We start from the raw sequence: 11,591 nt of genomic DNA, 5'->3' as shown, positions 1-11,591 counted from the left end.
CAACCAATGCTACCCATTATGGAAATTAGATAAGAAAACACTGAGGTGTTCTGTTCCCTAATCTTTCTTTGGTCGCTCAGAAAGAAAGTGTTTTAAGATTGTTCCCAAATAAAAATGAAGGCCATAATATTATAACTTCGGCTCGCTGACATGCGGCGTTTGACCGTTGAACCAATACACCATAAACAAACAAATATTAGCATCTAAGAAAGGGAGTTCAAACCAAGTTCCATAGAAAAGTTGTTTCTAACATTTCTTAGCAGCCCAACATATAAATTAAAAACTTCCAGTTTTAAGTCATAAAGTAACTACCAACTCATATTTTTTTTCGATCTTCTATCATCAACTGATCTTCTTTGCATTCCTACCTCCATCGATTTTTCTCCAAATGGTAAGCGGGGTGAACTCTTCGACAAACCGGAAGATTCTTACATTCAACTCTGATGTTCCCTGCTGTATTTGCTCAGAAGGTTTGAAGGCGCAAACATCTCCCAAATCCAAAAATCTTCTCCATGAAAAAATCATCCCACCCTCAACCCTCAATGACTACACAAGTTTTCTGTTCGTAGACTTTTTAATCGACACCCCATGTCTTGCCATCCATGCTAAGGTTTATTCATTGGTTCAAGTTTTCAATAACAAATAATAATATTTGACCTTCTTCGCTCATTTATGCTTTCACTATTGCACGGATACAAGATATTGATTGGGTTTTCGCAGCACGACTTGATAGTAGTTGTGGTCCTTCCACAGATAGCTCTCTGTGTTGCTCCTCCTATCGATTTGCAGGATGAATAACTCTTTCAGAAGGTCCAACATCTCTTTCTTTTCTTTTACGTTTCGACATATGGTTGTTTGGTTCCTTTTGGCCACTAGGTTTCCTCGTAAAGTAACGACTTTCAATCTCACAATGGCTTTCGTCAAACATAAATATTTCGAAACGAGACTCCATTTTGTACTCGAAACATAAGATGTCATTCTCTTTCACCTTATGATCCTCCACAAATTCACACCAACCGTTTCTCAGAAAGAGATTATTGTCAGTTCTTGCCAACTCAACGTTCTAGGTATTGTCACTCAACCCTTTTAGCCCCACAGTCTCTAAGAGCTTATTTTTCATTATCTCGACAAACTTCTTTGGAAATTCCTGCATATACGCAATGTCAACATAACAAACTCAAGCGGCAAGATTATATGATGTATGACTAATTGAATTGAATCTTATAGTGAAGAAACTTACACAAGTTGGAGATGGGGATTCTTGGGTAGAACTACTATGAAATGCAACGACTTGAACTTATTCCAGTATAAGAGTTGATCCTGATCTGCAACGGTTGGGTGATGGCTAAGTTGGGAAGCTGGAGTAGGCGATTGTTTCATCTTTGCTTTATACAGTTCAATTCTAGTGGATCTCCTCCTTAGGACTGTCCAATTACGTACCTCAAGCTGTTCTTATTCGCTTGATTCTTCAGATGTGCTATCATCAATATAGGCATCATCGATCTCTTCAGATGTGCTATCATCAATATATGCATCATTGATCTCTTCAGAGGTGCTATCATCAATATATGCATCATCAAAATCTCTTCAGATGTATATTCAAAATCTCTTCGTCGAAATACATTTGCACCAATTTCCCTATTAATTGCACCTTTACCACCTATATCCCTAGACGCACATGGTCTAAAATGTGAACTTGGGTATGTAATTCGACCTGTAAAACAAAGTTATGTGAAATAGGTTACCTCCTCTAAAAGCTCGAACATGTAAGAAGAATATCCAGCGGATACTTACAGTTTAATATAAATAGGAACTCAACTAGAATAGTTTAGGAGAACAGATATAACGCAGAAATTTCAAACAAAAAATCAAACGTAATTAATCAGATCAATGGATAGCTACAAATTAATACTTGAATAGATAATTGATTAAAATCTTCCAAAACACACCAAAACTAGTAAAACTTACCGTTCAAGGTATCTATATACCTTAAGACTCTTTTTAGATACTAAAACATAACCAACACAACGACCTCCAAAAACTCTTGTTTTAACAACTACAAATTTCATGGGCATAGAAACTACACCTGATAAAGCAACAAGTACTAAAATAAAAGAAACTTAAATAACTTTTAATCCTCAAATGGTTTGCCCTTAAGACGTAAGAGAACTTGATTCTCATCACAAAGGGAGTTGCTTCTTTTATACTTATGTTGATGACTGGAGTGTGGCCCATTACAGTAACAGTCACTCACTGCGAGCACTTGGTTTCTTTTTGTTTTCCTCGTCACGCTAACAAGGGAAATTCAACTATCAAGGGACCACTTTTTCGCTAAAAACTATGTGGACTCACTATCCCTAATAAATCAAACACACAATATATATCAAACATATTATTAACATACAACTTCATGAAAATATAGCTTACCTTCAGCAGCTACCTTTGCACGTACAACCTTGCAGGTTGATCTATTTTGAGCTTATTTAAATATGACAAAATAGTATATATGCATTAAAGAGTCCATTATATAAAATAATTAACTAATGACTGTTGTTCACTTGACGAAAGCAAATAGCCACTCAAAGAAGTCAAATTTAAACAAATCAGACAGACTCAGATGGGTTAGATTGAGAAAATACGGAAACAAACAAATACCAAACTTGGGGGTGACTGAAGGCTTAAGTTCAATAGCGAGGAATGTTAAGACTTTAGAACAAATCCCAACAAGAAAATCAAAACTAAATCGTAAAAGTAGTTCTTTACCTCATTCGAGTAATGATCTTTAAGAATAATGGACGGATTGGAATGGAATCTGTGACCTCATATTTAGAATAACTTAATTCATTATGACGAGCCTCAGCAAGCTCAAATGTAGTGGTACCAAGCATTTTTTTTCTTTATCAGAAATTAAATTCATATAACCAACAAAAAGCCTGCAAGGTCAAAATGTATGATAAACGGTCAAAGTAATGCAAAATTGTTACGAAAATAAGATCATGAAGAGAATGAGTACAAATTATTCTAATATAATATTTACTTGATTTAATGAAAAGTGTTAGTGAATTTATGAGTTTGTAAGATGAGTTTACACAACCCTAATTCTATTTTTATCTTTCCGAAAAAATCTTTTACATATATTTAAGCTAATCAAAAAGTGTTTTTCTTTTGATGAAATTAATCAAAAAGTATTTGCGCCACCTTTTTCTTCGTCTTTAAACGGAGAGGGTCATGGAGTTCTCTAAATGGAAGTACTATCTACCAGAAAAAATTGGATTAAAAAGGTATGTCGATATTTTTTAGGGTTGGACCCCTATGTAAAGTTCAGACCTATGCAAACTCATGCAAGCTATGTGTTAACAAGGGCTGACTCCAAATCTTTGCTAATCTATGCAAACAAGGGAGGTCAAACGTGAAACCATTAATATATATATTGTTTTTGACAAAAGAGAAATTTTCACCAAGAGATTCCCGAAAATTTTCCTTTCAATTAATGTCCATTGTGGACTCAATATTGGAATAAAATTATTCTAATTTAGGTCATGAAATTGATTTTAGTTGTATTTCTGAGAGAATTAAAAATTGACTTGATTTTGAAATTAAAGTTAGCATATTAGTAATTGAGAGAGATTAATTTTGCGTTCTTTACTCATAACATTTATTAGATTAGATTATGATTTTTCAAATAACTTAAAAGGGTTTTCTAATTGTCGTAGAAGAACATTACAAACTTAATTATAAACTACAATTTTATAACAAAGAACTACTAATAGATCTCATAAACTAAATCTAATAGAAAATAAATTGTCATGAAGATAAGAACTCAAAAAACAGAAAAAAAAGAAAAAAAAAAAAAAAAAATTCTGAACATAAAAGAATAGCAGAAGAAAAGAAACTAAAGAGAGAAAAAGACACCTTAGGAGAAGAGATTAAGTGGTCTACTAAAAAAACATGAGATTGATAAAACTAAAGAAACCTAGCAAGCTATTTATAGAGGTTGGTTCAAACCTAACATCCATCTAGAAGCTACTATAAAGATAGGGTTGGAAAATTATGCAATTTTTCATAAAGATAGGGTTGAGAAAATTATTTTTCATGAAGATAAAGATCGATAAAACGAAAAAAAAAAAAACTAAACATATATGAATCACAGAAAAAAAAGAGAAAAACTAAAAACAAAGAGAAAAAAGAGAAAAAACAAGGAAAAAGGAAACCTTGGTTAAGATGGAGTCCTTCCTTGTTTTTTTTTTCAATCCTTCAATGAGGAATGAATATAGAAGAGAATGAGTTTTTTGATTAAAGAAGATGAGATTGATGAAAACAAAACAAACCTAACATAGTATTTATAATGAGATTGCTTCCTACGTAAGATCCATCTAGAATCTCTTGCAACAAAAAAAAGATCCATTTAGGACCTTAAGCACCATGAGTGTTTAGAAATATATTTATATTCTTTCCTTTATCAAATAAAAATCTTGGAACCATGTAGAACCATGATATTTGCAGCCTAATATGTGAAAAAGATATTAGCGTTGAATTTTAACCTTTTAAAATTAGAAATAATTGACAACCTAACATGTGACAAAGATATTAGCGTTGGGAATAGTAAATGTAACCGTGTAGAACCATGATATTTGCAGGGCAACAGGTTACCTCAAGTCTCTACCAACCCAACTCAGCATTTTAATATTTGCGCCATCGAATTTATAATTATATTCCATTTTGGTGATACACTTTTTGTTTCCAATGATTATAATTGAATTGGGAGTCCGTTTCAGTCTGCTGCGTGTTCCATATTGGTAATGAATTATAATTGAAATAAGAATCCGTTTTAGTTTGATGTGTGTTCCATTTTGGTAATGAAACCGGTTGATGTCTTTTGGTTGTTTTTCAAAACAAATTGACTCTGTTTCATGTATGAAATTGATTTGGGTACACACCTAAGGGAAGAAAATCTTTGTGATTTGAAATTAGAAATAAACTGAAATTAGTAAGTATCTAAGTTGAAATCAAAAACAAAATTCTCCAATTATCTATGCATTAAGATATTTTGGATTTCGTAGTAATAAATTTTTCATATCTCATAATTTCAGTAGCCATAAAATTTCTAAAACATTTGTTCAAACATTTAGTAAGACGGGCCATGAACTCGTAGTAAAGGAAAGTGGCACCATTTGTGATATGTTTATAGTTTTTACTATCTTCAGGGAAAATCTTGCACAAGTATGTCGAGTGGTGCACTATTACCACAGGATATTGCCTTATGTACAAAATATAAATTACCCGTGTTTACAACCTTCAAGTTGACCCATAAGATCAATGGATCACAAGAGTCCAGACAACTTGCGTTTAAAAAAAATGCAACTCAAACCAAAACCCTAGACCACACTTCTCCACTAAAATAAACAACTACTGATCAATACCCATAATTTAAACTCAAAAGGAAACTTCAAACTTATAGAAAATGGCATTTCATTTATCGCCGATAATAAGTTATGTGTATAACGTGACAGATCAAAAAGTCGAAGATCTAGTGACGAACAAAAGTTCAAGATATTCGAAGATCCAGAAAATTGAGTTTCTGTTACAAATATTTGATTTATGGTGGATGCCCACCACACTGTTGTTTCTCTGGTATTATGAAAAACCAAGATTATGTCTTCCTGTTTTAATAAAAACAAGGATACACCTTACTGTGTCTTTTTGAAATAAATTCAGAGATAAATTTTATGTTTAAAAACTAAAACTGTATTTGAAACAGATTTAAAAATAAAAAACCAGTATATTTAAAACAAAGATAATTAAAAGGTTAGAGAGAGAGAGAGAAAAGCCGAGTCGAGTTGTCTCTTTCCTTAAGACAGTGAACACCCTGATATTAGTACTAAAACCAGTCAGATGTTTGTCTCCCAGGATACAACGGCTATACCTTTCAGGATGACGACTAAGAGTACTTCGTTTTTCTGAAAGTGTGCGAACTTCGAAAAAGCAGTAAAAACCAAAAGAAAGTGACTTCTTAAAACTCTAAAAGCTTAATGAACTTTGAATGCAAAATTTTTTTCATATGTTTGTTTGCTGGACTCTGTTTGGTATTTATAGAAGTATTTGTGACACTTGAGACAGGTGCTTATAGACGAATGGATGCTTCCCAACAGTCATATTTGACTTTTGGTTTTCGGGTGCCATATTGACCGTCATATCTCAACGGATCTATCAAGATCTCGCGCCTTGAACGCCCACCGTTAGATCATCAACGGATCTATCTTAAGAGCGCCAATCATCCTGACCGTCGGATCAAATCTATGACCGTAAAGTCAAACGATGCGAAGTGCAAAGTGCGTGCGGGCGCCTCTAAAACGCCCACGCCCCGCGCGTGTCCGGTTTGCGTGGTGCAACCCACGCGAAACACCTTTCTATTTCAACCAACATACCATAAATATATGGAAGATTCTATTTAAGAAAATAAAACATTTCCTCCATCATAAATGTGGTACTAACTCAAAATCCCGGTTTAGAGTTAATGGTATCCATACCAAACTAATTTTGTAATAATCACTCATGCGGAATCGGACTGGGACAAAATTTGAGTCTAAATTTAAGAGCTCGATGAGACGAATCCAACGAGATGTCTTTCTCAAATTTCTGATGAATATAAGTACATCAAATTAAGAAAAAACCGATCCAGCTGCTTTTGAGCTAGATATCGATTCCAACACACACTTTGTAACGCCCGCCATCATAAGTTCTCCACTATTATTTATTTTCAAGCACCATTGATTATATATAACTTTGTATTAGTTGGGTATATCTATTCAAAGGGCTATATAAAGAGGTGTCTAGCTAATGTACCAATGTACCAAAATAGAGACATTCTCTACAAACATATGAATACAAATCAAGTTCTTCTTGTCTCTATCTCTTGATTTATATTTCTATTGTATTTCTTCTTCCCTCTTTTATTTTTCACAACACGTTATTAACACAAATTGCTCTATCATTAAAGGGAAGAAGAAATTATCAACCCCTTGATCAAGATATATGCAAATAAAAGATCAGTAAGGTTGGTCAATTGTGATTGATAAGTTAAAAGGTATTTGAACCTTTCTTTGTTGAATTTACAAACATTTTTCTTATTTATTGCTAACCATTTATTTTATTGTTGTTAAGACATTAAATCATACCAGAAGGATATGAGAATTGCATAGATGATAATGGCGAAACAAGAGTCCATTTTAGTCTGAATCTTGTTCAATTTTGGGTACCGGCTTGTTGATTCTTTTGGTATATTTTCAAAATAAATTGACTCTCTTTTAGGTACAAAATTTATTAGGGTACAACTTAGGAAAGAAATCCTTGTGATGTGAAATCAGAAATGAACTGAAATTAGTAGTAAGAATCTAAGTTGAAATTATATCAAAAATACATTTGGTAATTCTTTTTGTAATCAACTATGCATGACCTGTGCCTCCAACACGAACTATTTTGTAAAGCACTCTGTGCATGACAAAATCGTAGAGGAAGAGATTAACTTACAATTTCTTAAAGTCTTTTGGTCTTTCTTATGTATTTTTCTATTCAAATGAGATTCCTAACCATTGTAATTTCTTGTTTTGCAGGGTGAATATTGAACCACCTTAACGGTTGCTGCCAAAATACCCAAGTTCTTATTATATTTTTAAAAAACAGGAAGACCTAAACAAAAATCAAGAGGTGCATCTGGTCATATTTTTGCAACAAAAGAATTTGAATTCTTTCTAAACTACCTTTGATTAGCTCTAAATATCGTCAATTTTTTTTTGAATATTATATATGTCCACAAGTATCTAACCAAACTTTTACACTTTTTCCGTGGATTTGTATCATCACAACCGAAATTAGAAGAAAAAAATATCGGAAAAAGCTGTTCATTTTTTTTATTGATATACAACCATTCATGCAAATCAACCTTAAGGCATAGAGCAATTTTTCGTCCCAAATTCATCTCTAGGAGAGACAACAATGCTTAAAAACCAAACTTCTGGATTTATATGGGTTTGTAAATGTTTGAGTGGTTTTTTTTTCATTCGGTTGAGTGCTCCCAAGGCTAGGTACCTGTTGTTTTATACTGAGTGATGCATTATTTCTTTAACCTGTAAGACAAAATAATAAACATTCGAATATTATATAAATGACACTTTCGGACTTGAAATAGTTCTTCAACTTATGAAACGAAATTTCAGTTACATATGTTTGCAAAGCATAACGAAGACTCGAAGAGTGATAGTGTCATTATTTTCTCCTGGTGGTTGATGAGATTGCTAGTTCTTGTACCAGTCAATTTTTAAAAGAATACGTTACAAGAAACATATGAGAATGTCCCTCATTTGTCTAAAGAACGTTTTAAGTGGAAGCTTCTATATGAATATTTTATTGAAAAACCCAAAAAATGAGGTCAAATACTAAATTAGGCCCACCATAGATTAATAATACCTACAAAACCCATTTTTTAAAAAATAAACAAATATCAAACCCAATTTTGGATCCCTAGGTACATTTTCCCATCTCTAGGAACCCATTACTTTAGGTAATCCCTATTCTACCCTTTATATATAACTCCCAGATTAGAGATTTTCTTCCCTTCATTATTTCCATTATAAACTCAGATTTTCTCTCCTTCTCCAATACTTTCCTTCCTCTACTCTCTCTTCTTTAACAACAACAACAAAACTTTCCACCCATTATTCCCTCTCTCCTCTCTCTGCTCTCTCTCTCTCCTTAACAGTAACGAAATATTAGCTGAAAATGTCGTTTGATTTGGGAAAGATTTTGGTCATCTTGAAGCTTCATCTTCTTCAACAAAATCGTCATCTTCTTCAACAAAATCGTCATCATCTTCATCTTCATCACATTTTGATTATTTTCTTCTTCCTTGGTCTTCAACTCATTTGCAATAACAGTCAAGGTATGTTCATCTTCATCTTTAATCTTTTATTGCAACTTAATGAATGATTACTTGTTGTTTCATCTTCCTCATTTCTTCAAACTAAAACATATTTTCTCCATTTCATCTCCACTTCTTGTTTTCTTTAAACTTTCTCTCTCTAGGTTCATTTTCATTGCATCTTCATTTCATATTAACAATCTCCCTCTCTCTCTGTTCATCTTCATTTAATGAGGTTATTTCTTGATGTTTAAGAGAAAAAAAAATCAAATCTAAAGATTTTAAACACCACTAATGAAGTTTTTCTTGATGTTTCTAGAAATTTCATATCTGAGTATTACTTCCTCATTAATTAATTGCTTAACATGGTGAACAACTTTTACAGAGTTTTTTGTTTAAGAATTAAAAAAGTACAAACTTAGATCTATTTTTCCTTGTAATGCATACAATCTCATTTTTAGATTTTGTTTCTTAGGTATCCAAGTATATTATGGTTGCTCTTGTTGGTGAACAAATTATCTTTCAACTACAACAATAAAACTAGTGAACACATATTACTAGTAGAATAAAAAGTTCATGTTAAGAAAATAATACCTTTAACGCGATAAAGTCATATTTTTCTGTAATTTTATCCACATCTTTCTTCCGTGCTTGACGAAGCGGTACCCTATCAGCAACCCAAGCATTTATTATATCTTTGAAAGAAAAACATGTAAGCTACAACCATTTTTGAAGTATATATACCTGACGAGATAGTCGTGATAGCTCGTTCCTCATCTGAGCCATTTGTTCTTGAATATCATCACGATCTTTACGTAGTGCTTCAACCTGATCATTCAAATTTTTTATCATGTCCTCCTTTCTTGTAGAATTGGAAACATTCTGGCTGTATTTTCCAATTTTCACTCTAGGTCCCACGACACGCCATCGTCCTCTTTTCTCTGGTCCTACTACTCGTGAATAAACATCTCCAGCCAAATCAGTGGTGGAATCTTGAAATAGGACGACATCATCAACCCCTGTGCTTAAAAGCTCATCTATCTGACTCTGAAGTTACAAATTTGAAGTAAGATAAATATAAAACTAGAGATGAATGAACAAATGTAAGTTCATGAAAAACGATTACAAATGACTTAATAATCATACTATTCTTTCCCCTGCCACTTGAGTAGGAACTGTTCCATCTGATCGTCGATGCGTCGTTTTGTAAAGAAGTGACCTGGTGACCTTAACATTCATTTCATTCTCTATCTATAACACGAAATATGAAAAATAAATGAATAGAAAAATTAATGTTAGATTAATTACAACTAACAATTTTCAAGTCAATTAATATTGCAGGTTTACCTCCTTCGCATAATTCATGTTCGATTTTGAACCACCAATATGTGGGTCTTTGCTTTTCGCCTTATTCCTCTTGTTCCTTTCACTTACATTCTACGTAATGAAAATTAAATAAGTTACTTATTATACTACAGTTCTAGAGTGTCATTAAACACATTCACTTGCTTTCTATGCACAAACCTTGAAATCATCCGTTTGCCAATAGTGAACCATATTCTGCCATTGAGATGGTATAACGTTTCATTGTTGTACGGATCAAAGTATTTCCGCTTCATTCTGGATTTGTTGTTACTCCAAATGTTGTTTAAAGTATCTTCCAACCAAAGATCACAATTTTCCGGAAAGTAGAAAATATTCTTAAAAAAAAATATCAATAGCACATAATGAAACAATTATATAAATATATAATAAAGAGGGGAGAAGAGATAGAGTGGGAGAAAGAGCAATAAAATCACCTCTAAATCAGCTTTCACTTGCTTTACTCTATTTATTTTATCTTTCATTTCGCTCCATACACGCTCATCAAAAGGAAAATAATCACCGTCTTTTGCTAGTTTTCCAACATAAACAGCTAACTTTGTCGAATTTGTACCATATGGAATTCCATCTTGCAAAGTTAATGCAAGTTTAGTTCCAGGAGGAATCTTTGATAAGAATTCTAACTTAGCAAGGCCTCTCGTTCGTTTGGAAGGTGGTGGTTGCTCTTCGGTCAACATCACTACAAAAAAATGTTACAATTAGAATAAGCAGTAAAAACTCAGCAGTTATATTACCAAAAAAGAGAAAACATCGGATAAATTATTCATGTTAATATTATTGCACTAAGAAAAGCTCATTCATTCACTTAAAACCTAACCAACATCAAAGTATTCAATGTAAAATATCAAACAAGAATGAAATTTAATAGTCTGAATCCTCATCCTCATTCTCATCCTCATCCTCGTCCTCGTCTTCGTCCTCGTCTTCGTCTTCGTCCTCCTCTTCGTCCTCCTCTTCGTCTTCGTCTTCGTCGTCATCTTCGTCTTCATTACCCTTCTCAATGTCGTTCGCATAGTCATCTTCATCCTCGTCGTCATCATTTATAAAATTCACAGAAGTTGTTGCTCGGGTACAACTTGGATGTAAAGGTGCATCAACCATATTTCCTGTCATATCATCCCTTGTTAATGTTATATAGCCATCTTAAAAGAAGAAGATGTAGTTCCTATTGTCTCTCCATGATGAATCCATATTGTATAAGTACCTAACATCCCCTTACAAACCAAATGTTCATAAATAGTTTCTCTATCTATGAAATTGAAGTTCTTACAGTCTACACATGGACACCTTATAT

General features: G+C 33.0%; 3 long non-coding RNA genes across 3 annotated transcripts; all 3 read right to left on the bottom strand.

The window, feature by feature from the left end:
• Positions 1-526: 526 nt before the first annotated feature.
• Positions 527-3,939, bottom strand: LOC147557551 (uncharacterized). Its single transcript, XR_015235295.1, has 4 exons — positions 3,913-3,939; positions 2,764-2,933; positions 1,241-1,714; positions 527-1,147 (listed from the first exon to the last, which is right to left on the bottom strand). It is a non-coding gene; the product is annotated as an uncharacterized LOC147557551 (long non-coding RNA).
• Positions 3,940-7,951: 4,012 nt separating this feature from the next.
• LOC147557550 (uncharacterized) lies at positions 7,952-9,824 on the bottom strand. Its single transcript, XR_015233478.1, has 3 exons — positions 9,659-9,824; positions 9,509-9,581; positions 7,952-8,123 (listed from the first exon to the last, which is right to left on the bottom strand). It is a non-coding gene; the product is annotated as an uncharacterized LOC147557550 (long non-coding RNA).
• A 276-nt stretch (positions 9,825-10,100) lies between these two features.
• LOC147557549 (uncharacterized) lies at positions 10,101-10,591 on the bottom strand. Its single transcript, XR_015233477.1, has 3 exons — positions 10,439-10,591; positions 10,262-10,351; positions 10,101-10,165 (listed from the first exon to the last, which is right to left on the bottom strand). It is a non-coding gene; the product is annotated as an uncharacterized LOC147557549 (long non-coding RNA).
• Positions 10,592-11,591: the final 1,000 nt, after the last annotated feature.

The sequence above is a fragment of the Eschscholzia californica genome, unplaced genomic scaffold, assembly GCF_041429995.1.
Source record: "Eschscholzia californica isolate CP2 unplaced genomic scaffold, dmEscCali1.0.p SCAF_2, whole genome shotgun sequence".
Classification (NCBI taxonomy): domain Eukaryota; kingdom Viridiplantae; phylum Streptophyta; class Magnoliopsida; order Ranunculales; family Papaveraceae; genus Eschscholzia; species Eschscholzia californica.
The sequence above is the reverse complement of the archived record's forward strand: the minus strand, read 5'-3'. Positions and strand labels throughout refer to the sequence as shown.